The following is a 12,430-nucleotide window of genomic DNA, read 5'->3' on the forward strand; positions in this document are numbered from 1 at the left end:
GTTTGAGAATTCCAGTTTTATTGAAATAAAAGTCTGGGGTCTCAGTCAAAGTCACCATGAGGCTGTCGGACTGCTGGAAAAAGCTGACTGGTTCATTAATACCCATTTTAAATGAGACATGGAGAATACTGGAAAAGGAGCAGAAGGAGGCCATTCGGCCCCTCGATCCTGCTGCACCATTCGATAAGATCATGGCTGATCTTCCAGCTCGACTGCACTTTCCTGCTCTACCCCTCAGTTCCCAAAAATCTATCGCCCTTATTCCTTGAATATACTCCAATGACTGAGCACCGGGGTGTACCCCAGTGCTATACAGTGACAGACCTGTCCCCACCGGTACTGTACCCCAGTGTTATACAGTGACAGACCTGTCCCCACCAGTACTGTACCCCAGTGTTATACAGTGACAGACCTGTCCCCACCAGTACTGCACCCCAGTGTTATACAGTGACAGACCAGTCCCCACCAGTACTGTACCCCAGTGTTATACAGTGACAGACCAGTCCCCACCAGTACTGTACCCCAGTGTTATACAGTGACAGACCAGTCCCCACCAGTACTGTACCCCAGTGTTATACAGTGACAGACCTGTCCCCACCAGTACTGTACCCCAGTGTTACACAGTGACAGACCAGTCCCCACCAGTACTGTACCCCAGTGTTATACAGTGACAGACCTGTCCCCACCAGTACTGTACCCCAGTGTTATACAGTGACAGACCAGTCCCCACCAGAACTGTACCCCAGTGCTATACAGTGACAGACATGTCCCCACCAGTACTGTACCCCAGTGTTACACAGTGACAGACCCGTCCTCACCAGTACTGTACCCCAGTGCTATACAGTGACAGACCTGTCCCCACCAGGACTGTACCCCAGTGTTATACAGTGACAGACCAGTCCCCACCAGTACTGTACCCCAGTGTTATACAGTGACAGACCACTCCCCACCAGTACTGTACCCCAGTGTTATAGTGACAGACCCGTCCCCACCAGTACTGTACCCCAGTGTTATACAGTGACAGACCTGTCCCCACCAGTACTGTACCCCAGTGTTATACAGTGACAGACCAGTCCCCACCAGTACTGTACCCCAGTGCTATACAGTGACAGACCTGTCCCCACCAGTACCGTACCCCAGTGCTATACAGTGACAGACCTGTCCCCACCAGTACTGTACCCCAGTGTTAAACAGTGACAGACATGTCCCCACCAGTACTGTACCCCAGTGCTATACAGTGACAGACCTGTCCCCACCAGTACTGTACCCCAGTGCTATACAGTGACAGACCTGTCCCCACCAGTACTGTACCCCAGTGCTATACAGTGACAGACCTGTCCCCACCAGTACTGTACCCCAGTGCAACACAGTGACAAACGTGTACCCACCAGTACTGTACCCCAGTGTTATAGTGACAGACCTGTCCCCACCAGTACTGTACCCCAGTGCTATACAGTGACAGGCCCCACCAGTACTGTACCCCAGTGTTATACAGTGACAGACCAGTCCCCACCAGTACTGTACCCCAGTGCTATACAGTGACAGACCAGTCCCCACCAGTACTGTACCCCAGTGTTATACAGTGACAGACCAGTCCCCACCAGTACTGTACCCCAGTGCTATACAGTGACAGACCAGTCCCCACCAGTACTGCACCCCAGTGTTATACAGCGACAGACCAGTCCCCACCAGTACTGTACCCCGGTGTTATACAGTGACAGACCAGTCCCCACCAGTACTGTACCCCAGTGCTATACAGTGACAGACCAGTCCCCACCAGTACTGTACCCCAGTGTTATATAGTGACAGACCAGTCCCCACCAGTACTGTACCCCAGTGTTACACAGTGACAGACCAGTCCCCACCAGTACTGTACCCCAGTGTTATACAGTGACAGACCTGTCCCCACCAGTACTGTACCCCAGTGTTATACAGTGACAGACCAGTCCCCACCAGAACTGTACCCCAGTGCTATACAGTGACAGACATGTCCCCACCAGTACTGTACCCCAGTGTTACACAGTGACAGACCCGTCCTCACCAGTACTGTACCCCAGTGCTATACAGTGACAGACCTGTCCCCACCAGGACTGTACCCCAGTGTTATACAGTGACAGACCAGTCCCCACCAGTACTGTACCCCAGTGTTATACAGTGACAGACCACTCCCCACCAGTACTGTACCCCAGTGTTATAGTGACAGACCCGTCCCCACCAGTACTGTACCCCAGTGTTATACAGTGACAGACCTGTCCCCACCAGTACTGTACCCCAGTGTTATACAGTGACAGACCAGTCCCCACCAGTACTGTACCCCAGTGCTATACAGTGACAGACCTGTCCCCACCAGTACCGTACCCCAGTGTTACACAGTGATAGACCCGTCCCCACCAGTACTGTACCCCAGTGCTCTACAGTGACAGACATGTCCCCACCAGTACTGTACCCCAGTGCTATACAGTGACAGACCTGTCCCCACCAGTACTGTACCCCAGTGCTATACAGTGACAGACCTGTCCCCACCAGTACTGTACCCCAGTGCTATACAGTGACAGACATGTCCCCCACCAGTACTGTACCCCAGTGCTATACAGTGACAGACCTGTCCCCACCAGTACTGTAACCCAGTGCTATACAGTGACAGACCTGTACTCACCAGTACTGTACCCCAGTGCTATACAGTGACAGACATGTCCCCACCAGTACTGTACCCCAGTGCTATACAGTGACAGACCTGTCCCCACCAGGACTGTACCCCAGTGCTATACAGTGACAGACCTGTCCCCACCAGTACTGTACCCCAGTGTTAAACAGTGACAGACCAGTCCCCACCAGTACTGTACCCCAGTGCTATACAGTGACAGACCTGTCCCCACCAGTACTGTACCCCAGTGCTATACAGTGAGAGACATGTCCCCACCAGTACTGTACCCCAGTGCTATACAGTGACAGACATGTCCCCACCAGTACTGTACCCCAGTGCTATACAGTGACAGACCTGTCCCCACCAGTACTGTACCCCAGTGCTATACAGTGACAGACCTGTCCCCACCAGTACTGTACCCCAGTGCTATACAGTGACAGACCTGTCCCCACCAGTACTGTACCCCAGTACTACACAGTGACAGACCTGTCCCCACCAGGGCTGTACCCCAGTGCTATACAGTGACAGACCAGTCCCCACCAGTACTGTACCCCAGTGTTATACAGTGACAGACCAGTCCCCACCAGTACTGTACCCCAGTGCTATACAGTGACAGACCAGTCCCCACCAGTACTGCACCCCAGTGTTAGACAGCGACAGACCAGTCCCCACCAGGACTGTACCCCAGTGTTATACAGTGACAGACCAGTCCCCACCAGTACTGTGCCCCAGTGCTATACAGTGACAGACCAGTCCCCACCAGTACTGTACCCCAGTGTTATATAGTGACAGACCAGTCCCCACCAGTACTGTACCCCAGTGTTACACAGTGACAGACCAGTCCCCACCAGTACTGTACCCCAGTGTTATACAGTGACAGACCTGTCCCCACCAGTACTGTACCCCAGTGTTATACAGTGACAGACCAGTCCCCACCAGAACTGTACCCCAGTGCTATACGATGACAGACATGTCCCCACCAGTACTGTACCCCAGTGTTACACAGTGACAGACCCGTCCCCACCAGTACTGTACCCCAGTGCTATACAGTGACAGACCTGTCCCCACCAGGACTGTACCCCAGTGTTATACAGTGACAGACCAGTCCCCACCAGTACTGTACCCCAGTGTTATACAGTGACAGACCACTCCCCACCAGTACTGTACCCCAGTGTTATAGTGACAGACCCGTCCCCACCAGTACTGTACCCCAGTGTTATACAGTGACAGACCTGTCCCCACCAGTACTGTACCCCAGTGTTATACAGTGACAGACCAGTCCCCACCAGTACTGTACCCCAGTGCTATACAGTGACAGACCTGTCCCCACCAGTACCGTACCCCAGTGTTACACAGTGACAGACCCGTCCCCACCAGTACTGTACCCCAGTGCTATACAGTGACAGACATGTCCCCACCAGTACTGGACCCCAGTGCTATACATTGACAGACCTGTCCCCACCAGTACTGTACCCCAGTGCTATACAGTGACAGACCAGTCCCCACCAGTACTGTACCCCAGTGTTATACAGTGACAGACCAGTCCCCACCAGTACTGAACCCCAGTGCTTTTGTGACAGACCCGTCCCCACCAGTACTGTACCCCAGTGTTATACAGTGACAGACCTGTCCCCACCAGTACTGTACCCCAGTGTTACACAGTGACAGACCAGTACTGTACCCCAGTGTTATACAGTGACAGACCTTTCCCCACCAGTACTGTACCCCAGTGTTATACAGTGACAGACCAGTCCCCACCAGAACTGTACCCCAGTGCTATACAGTGACAGACATGTCCCCACCAGTACCGTACCCCAGTGTTACACAGTGACAGACCCGTCCCCACCAGTACTGTACCCCAGTGCTATACAGTGACAGACCTGTCCCCACCAGGACTGTACCCCAGTGTTAGACAGTGACAGACCAGTCCCCACCAGTACTGTACCCCAGTGCTATACAGTGACAGACCTGTCCCCACCAGGACTGTACCCCAGTGTTATACAGTGACAGACCAGTCCCCACCAGGACTGAACCCCAGTGATTTTGTGACAGACCCGTCCCCACCAGTACTGTACCCCAGTGTTATACAGTGACAGACCTGTCCCCACCAGTACTGTACCCCAGTGTTATACAGTGACAGACCAGTCCCCACCAGAACTGTACCCCAGTGCTATACAGTGACAGACATGTCCCCACCAGTACTGTACCCCAGTGTTACACAGTGACAGACCCGTCCCCACCAGTACTGTACCCCAGTGCTATACAGTGACAGACCTGTCCCCACCAGGACTGTACCCCAGTGTTATACAGTGACAGACCAGTCCCCACCAGTACTGTACCCCAGTGCTATACAGTGACAGACCTGTCCCCACCAGGACTGTACCCCAGTGCTACACAGTGACAGACCAGTCCCCACCAGTACTGTACCCCAGTGTTACACAGTGACAGACCAGTCCCCACCAGTACTGTACCCCAGTGTTATACAGTGACAGACCACTCCCCACCAATACTGTACCCCAGTGTTATGGTGACAGACCCGTCCCCACCAGTACTGTACCCCAGTGTTATACAGTGACAGACCTGTCCCCACCAGTACTGTACCCCAGTGTTATACAGTGACAGACCAGTCCCCACCAGTACCGTACCCCAGTGTTACACAGTGACAGACCCGTCCCCACCAGTACTGTACCCCAGTGTTATACAGTTACAGACCTGTCCCCACCAGTACTGCACCCCAGTGTTATACAGTGACAGACCAGTCCCCACCAGTACTGTACCCCAGTGTTATACAGTGACAGACCAGTCCCCACCAGTACTGTACCCCAGTGTTATACAGTGACAGACCTGTCCACACCAGTACTGTACCCCAGTGTGATACAGTGACAGACCTGTCCCCACCAGTACTGTACCCCAGTGTTATACAGTGACAGACCAGTCCCCACCAGTACTGTACCCCAGTGTTATACAGTGACAGACCTGTCCCCACCAGTACTGTACCCCAGTGCTATACAGTGACAGACCACACCCCACCAGTACTGTACCCCAGTGTTATACAGTGACAGACCAGTCCCCACCAGTACTGCACCCCAGTGTTATACAGCGACAGACCAGTCCCCACCAGTACTGCACCCCAGTGTTATACAGCGACAGACCAGTCCCCACCAGTACTGTACCCCAGTGTTATACAGTGACAGACCAGTCCCCACCAGTACTGTACCCCAGTGCTATATAGTGACAGACCAGTCCCCACCAGTACTGTACCCCAGTGTTACACAGTGACAGACCAGTCCCCACCAGTACTGTACCCCAGTGTTATACAGTGACAGACCTGTCCCCACCAGTACTGTAGCCCAGTGTTATACAGTGACAGACCAGTCCCCACCAGAACTGTACCCCAGTGCTATACAGTGACAGACATGTCCCCACCAGTACTGTACCCCAGTGTTACACAGTGACAGACCCGTCCTCACCAGTACTGTACCCCAGTGCTGTACAGTGACATACCTGTCCCCACCAGGACTGTACCCCAGTGTTATACAGTGACAGACCAGTCCCCACCAGTACTGTACCCCAGTGCTATACAGTGACAGACCACTCCCCACCAGTACTGTACCCCAGTGTTATAGTGACAGACCCGTCCCCACCAGTACTGTACCCCAGTGTTATACAGTGACAGACCTGTCCCCACCAGTACTGTACCCCAGTGTTATACAGTGACAGACCAGTCCCCACCAGTACTGTACCCCAGTGCTATACAGTGACAGACCTGTCCCCACCAGTACCGTACCCCAGTGTTACACAGTGACAGACCCATCCCCACCAGTACTGTACCCCAGTGCTATACAGTGACAGACATGTCCCCACCAGTACTGTACCCCAGTGCTATACAGTGACAGACCTGTCCCCACCAGTACTGTACCCCAGTGCTATACAGTGACAGACCTGTACTCACCAGTACTGTACCCCAGTGCTATACAGTGACAGACATGTCCCCACCAGTACTGTACCCCAGTGCTATACAGTGACAGACCTGTCCCCACCAGTACTGTACCCCAGTGTTAAACAGTGACAGACCAGTCCCCACCAGTACTGTACCCCAGTGCGATACAGTGACAGACCTGTCCCCACCAGTACTGTACCCCAGTGCTATACAGTGAGAGACATGTCCCCACCAGTACTGTACCCCAGTGCTATACAGTGACAGACATGTCCCCACCAGTACTGTACCCCAGTGCTATACAGTGACAGACCTGTCCCCACCAGTACTGTACCCCAGTGCTATACAGTGACAGACCTGTCCCCACCAGTACTGTACCCCAGTGCTATACAGTGACAGACCTGTCCCCACCAGTACTGTACCCCAGTGCAACACAGTAACAAACGTGTACCCACCAGTACTGTACCCCAGTGTTATAGTGACAGACCTGTCCCCACCAGTACTGTACCCCAGTGTTATACAGTGACAGACCTGTCCCCACCAGAACTGTACCCCAGTGCTATACAGTGACAGGCCAGTCCCCACCAGTACTGTACCCCAGTGTTATACAGTGACAGACCAGTCCCCACCAGTACTGTACCCCAGTGCTATACAGTGACAGACCAGTCCCCACCAGTACTGTACCCCAGTGTTATACAGTGACAGACCAGTCCCCACCAGTACTGTACCCCAGTGCTATACAGTGACAGACCAGTCCCCACCAGTACTGCACCCCAGTGTTATACAGCAACAGACCAGTCCCCACCAGTACTGTACCCCAGTGTTATACAGTGACAGACCAGTCCCCACCAGAACTGTACCCCAGTGCTATACAGTGACAGACCAGTCCCCACCAGTACTGTACCCCAGTGTTATATAGTGACAGACCAGTCCCCACCAGTACTGTACCCCAGTGTTACACAGTGACAGACCAGTCCCCACCAGTACTGTACCCCAGTGTTATACAGTGACAGACCTGTCCCCACCAGTACTGTACCCCAGTGTTATACAGTGACAGACCAGTCCCCACCAGAACTGTACCCCAGTGCTATACAGTGACAGACATGTCCCCACCAGTACTGTACCCCAGTGTTACACAGTGACAGACCCGTCCTCACCAGTACTGTACCCCAGTGCTATACAGTGACAGACCTGTCCCCACCAGGACTGTACCGCAGTGTTATACAGTGACAGACCACTCCCCACCAGTACTGTACCCCAGTGTTATACAGTGACAGACCAGTCCCCACCAGTACTGTACCCCAGTGCTATACAGTGACAGACCTGTCCCCACCAGTACCGTACCCCAGTGTTACACAGTGACAGACCCGTCCCCACCAGTACTGTACCCCAGTGCTATACAGTGACAGACATGTCCCCACCAGTACAGTACCCCAGTGCTATACAGTGACAGACCTGTCCCCACCAGTACTGTACCCCAGTGCTATACAGTGACAGACCTGTCCCCACCAGTACTGTACCCCAGTGCTATACAGTGACAGACATGTCCCCACCAGAACTGTACCCCAGTGCTATACAGTGACAGACCTGTCCCCACCAGTACTGTACCCCAGTGCTGTACAGTGACAGACCTGTACTCACCAGTACTGTACCCCAGTGCTATACAGTGACAGACATGTCCCCACCAGTACTGTACCCCAGTGCTATACAGTGACAGACCTGTCCCCACCAGGACTGTACCCCAGTGCTATACAGTGACAGACCTGTCCCCACCAGTACTGTACCCCAGTGTTAAACAGTGACAGACCAGTCCCCACCAGTACTGTACCCCAGTGCTATACAGTAACAGACCTGTCCACACCAGTACTGTACCCCAGTGCTATACAGTGAGAGACATGTCCCCACCAGTACTGTACCCCAGTGCTATACAGTGACAGACATGTCCCCACCAGTACTGTACCCCAGTGCTATACAGTGACAGACCTGTCCCCACCAGTACTGTACCCCAGTGCTATACAGTGACAGACCTGTCCCCACCAGTACTGTACCCCAGTGCTATACAGTGACAGACCTGTCCCCACCAGTACTGTACCCCAGTGCAACACAGTGACAAACGTGTACCCACCAGTACTGTACCCTAGTCTTATACAGTGACAGACCTGTCCCCACCAGTACTGTACCCCAGTACTACACAGTGACAGACCTGTCCCCACCAGGACTGTACCCCAGTGCTATACAGTGACAGACTAGTCCCCACCAGTACTGTACCCCAGTGTTATACAGTGACAGACCAGTCCCCACCAGTACTGTACCCCAGTGCTATACAGTGACAGACCAGTCCCCACCAGTACTGCACCCCAGTGTTATACAGCAACAGACCAGTCCCCACCAGTACTGTACCCCAGTGTTATACAGTGACAGACCAGTCCCCACCAGTACTGTACCCCAGTGCTATACAGTGACAGACCAGTCCCCACCAGTACTGTACCCCAGTGTTATATAGTGACAGACCAGTCCCCACCAGTACTGTACCCCAGTGTTACACAGTGACAGACCAGTCCCCACCAGTACTGTACCCCAGTGCTATACAGTGACAGACATGTCCCCACCAGTACTGTACCCCAGTGCTATACAGTGACAGACCTGTCCCCACCAGTACTGTACCCCAGTGTTAAACAGTGACAGACCAGTCCCCACCAGTACTGTACCCCAGTGCGATACAGTGACAGACCTGTCCCCACCAGTACTGTACCCCAGTGCTATACAGTGACAGACCTGTCCCCACCAGTACTGTACCCCAGTGCAACACAGTGACAAACGTGTACCCACCAGTACTGTACCCCAGTGTTATAGTGACAGACCTGTCCCCACCAGTACTGTACCCCAGTGTTATACAGTGACAGACCTGTCCCCACCAGTACTGTACCCCAGTGCTATACAGTGACAGGCCAGTCCCCACCAGTACTGTACCCCAGTGTTATACAGTGACAGACCAGTCCCCACCAGTACTGTACCCCAGTGCTATACAGTGACAGACCAGTCCCCACCAGTACTGTACCCCAGTGTTATACAGTGACAGACCAGTCCCCACCAGTACTGTACCCCAGTGCTATACAGTGACAGACCAGTCCCCACCAGTACTGCACCCCAGTGTTATACAGCGACAGACCAGTCCCCACCAGTACTGTACCCCAGTGTTATACAGTGACAGACCAGTCCCCACCAGAACTGTACCCCAGTGCTATACAGTGACAGACCAGTCCCCACCAGTACTGTACCCCAGTGTTATATAGTGACAGACCAGTCCCCACCAGTACTGTACCCCAGTGTTACACAGTGACAGACCAGTCCCCACCAGTACTGTACCCCAGTGTTATACAGTGACAGACCTGTCCCCACCAGTACTGTACCCCAGTGTTATACAGTGACAGACCAGTCCCCACCAGAACTGTACCCCAGTGCTATACAGTGACAGACATGTCCCCACCAGTACTGTACCCCAGTGTTACACAGTGACAGACCCGTCCTCACCAGTACTGTACCCCAGTGCTATACAGTGACAGACCTGTCCCCACCAGGACTGTACCCCAGTGTTATACAGTGACAGACCAGTACTGTACCCCAGTGTTATACAGTGACAGACCACTCCCCACCAGTACTGTACCCCAGTGTTATAGTGACAGACCCGTCCCCACCAGTACTGTACCCCAGTGTTATACAGTGACAGACCTGTCCCCACCAGTACTGTACCCCAGTGTTATACAGTGACAGACCAGTCCCCACCAGTACTGTACCCCAGTGCTATACAGTGACAGACCTGTCCCCACCAGTACCGTACCCCAGTGTTACACAGTGACACACCCGTTCCCACCAGTACTGTACCCCAGTGCTATACAGTGACAGACATGTCCCCACCAGTACTGTACCCCAGTGCTATACAGTGACAGACCTGTCCCCACCAGTACTGTACCCCAGTGCTATACAGTGACAGACCTGTCCCCACCAGTACTGTACCCCAGTGCTATACAGTGACAGACATGTCCCCACCAGTACTGTACCCCAGTGCTATACAGTGACAGACCTGTCCCCACCAGTACTGTACCCCAGTGCTATACAGTGACAGACCTGTACTCACCAGTACTGTACCCCAGTGCTATACAGTGACAGACATGTCCCCACCAGTACTGTACCCCAGTGCTATACAGTGACAGACCTGTCCCCACCAGGACTGTACCCCAGTGCTATACAGTGACAGACCTGTCCCCACCAGTACTGTACCCCAGTGTTAAACAGTGACAGACCAGTCCCCACCAGTCCTGTACCCCAGTGCTATACAGTGACAGACCTGTCCACACCAGTACTGTACCCCAGTGCTATACAGTGAGAGACATGTCCCCACCAGTACTGTACCCCAGTGCTATACAGTGACAGACATGTCCCCACCAGTACTGTACCCCAGTGCTATACAGTGACAGACCTGTCCCCACCAGTACTGTACCCCAGTGCTATACAGTGACAGACCTGTCCCCACCAGTCCTGTACCCCAGTGCTATACAGTGACAGACCTGTCCCCACCAGTACTGTACCCCAGTGCAACACAGTGACAAACGTGTACCCACCAGTACTGTACCCTAGTCTTATACAGTGACAGACCTGTCCCCACCAGTACTGTACCCCAGTACTACACAGTGACAGACCTGTCCCCACCAGGACTGTACCCCAGTGCTATACAGTGACAGACCAGTCCCCACCAGTACTGTACCCCAGTGTTATACAGTGACAGACCAGTCCCCACCAGTACTGTACCCCAGTGCTATACAGTGACAGACCAGTCCCCACCAGTACTGCACCCCAGTGTTATACAGCGACAGACCAGTCCCCACCAGTACTGTACCCCAGTGTTATACAGTGACAGACCAGTCCCCACCAGTACTGTACCCCAGTGCTATACAGTGACAGACCAGTCCCCACCAGTACTGTACCCCAGTGTTATATAGTGACAGACCAGTCCCCACCAGTACTGTACCCCAGTGTTACACAGTGACAGACCAGTCCCCACCAGTACTGTACCCCAGTGCTATACAGTGACAGACATGTCCCCACCAGTACTGTACCCCAGTGCTATACAGTGACAGACCTGTCCCCACCAGTACTGTACCCCAGTGTTAAACAGTGACAGACCAGTCCCCACCAGTACTGTACCCCAGTGCGATACAGTGACAGACCTGTCCCCACCAGTACTGTACCCCAGTGCTATACAGTGACAGACCTGTCCCCACCAGTACTGTACCCCAGTGCAACACAGTGACAAACGTGTACCCACCAGTACTGTACCCCAGTGTTATAGTGACAGACCTGTCCCCACCAGTACTGTACCCCAGTGTTATACAGTGACAGACCTGTCCCCACCAGTACTGTACCCCAGTGCTATACAGTGACAGGCCAGTCCCCACCAGTACTGTACCCCAGTGTTATACAGTGACAGACCATTCCCCACCAGTACTGTACCCCAGTGCTATACAGTGACAGACCAGTCCCCACCAGTACTGTACCCCAGTGTTATACAGTGACAGACCAGTCCCCACCAGTACTGTACCCCAGTGCTATACAGTGACAGACCAGTCCCCACCAGTACTGCACCCCAGTGTTATACAGCGACAGACCAGTCCCCACCAGTACTGTACCCCAGTGTTATACAGTGACAGACCAGTCCCCACCAGAACTGTACCCCAGTGCTATACAGTGACAGACCAGTCCCCACCAGTACTGTACCCCAGTGTTATATAGTGACAGACCAGTCCCCACCAGTACTGTACCCCAGTGTTACACAGTGACAGACCAGTCCCCAC

At 53.5% G+C, this 12,430-nt stretch overlaps 1 protein-coding gene across 3 annotated transcripts in view; it reads right to left on the minus strand.

Annotated features, from left to right (window-relative positions):
• Window positions 1–12,430, minus strand: part of LOC137355862 (histone acetyltransferase KAT5) — a 71,299-nt gene that overhangs the window by 24,681 nt on the left and 34,188 nt on the right. The gene's annotated exons all lie outside the window — the stretch shown is intronic.

Source organism: Heterodontus francisci, chromosome 44, assembly GCF_036365525.1.
Source record: "Heterodontus francisci isolate sHetFra1 chromosome 44, sHetFra1.hap1, whole genome shotgun sequence".
Taxonomy (NCBI): Eukaryota; Metazoa; Chordata; class Chondrichthyes; order Heterodontiformes; family Heterodontidae; genus Heterodontus; species Heterodontus francisci.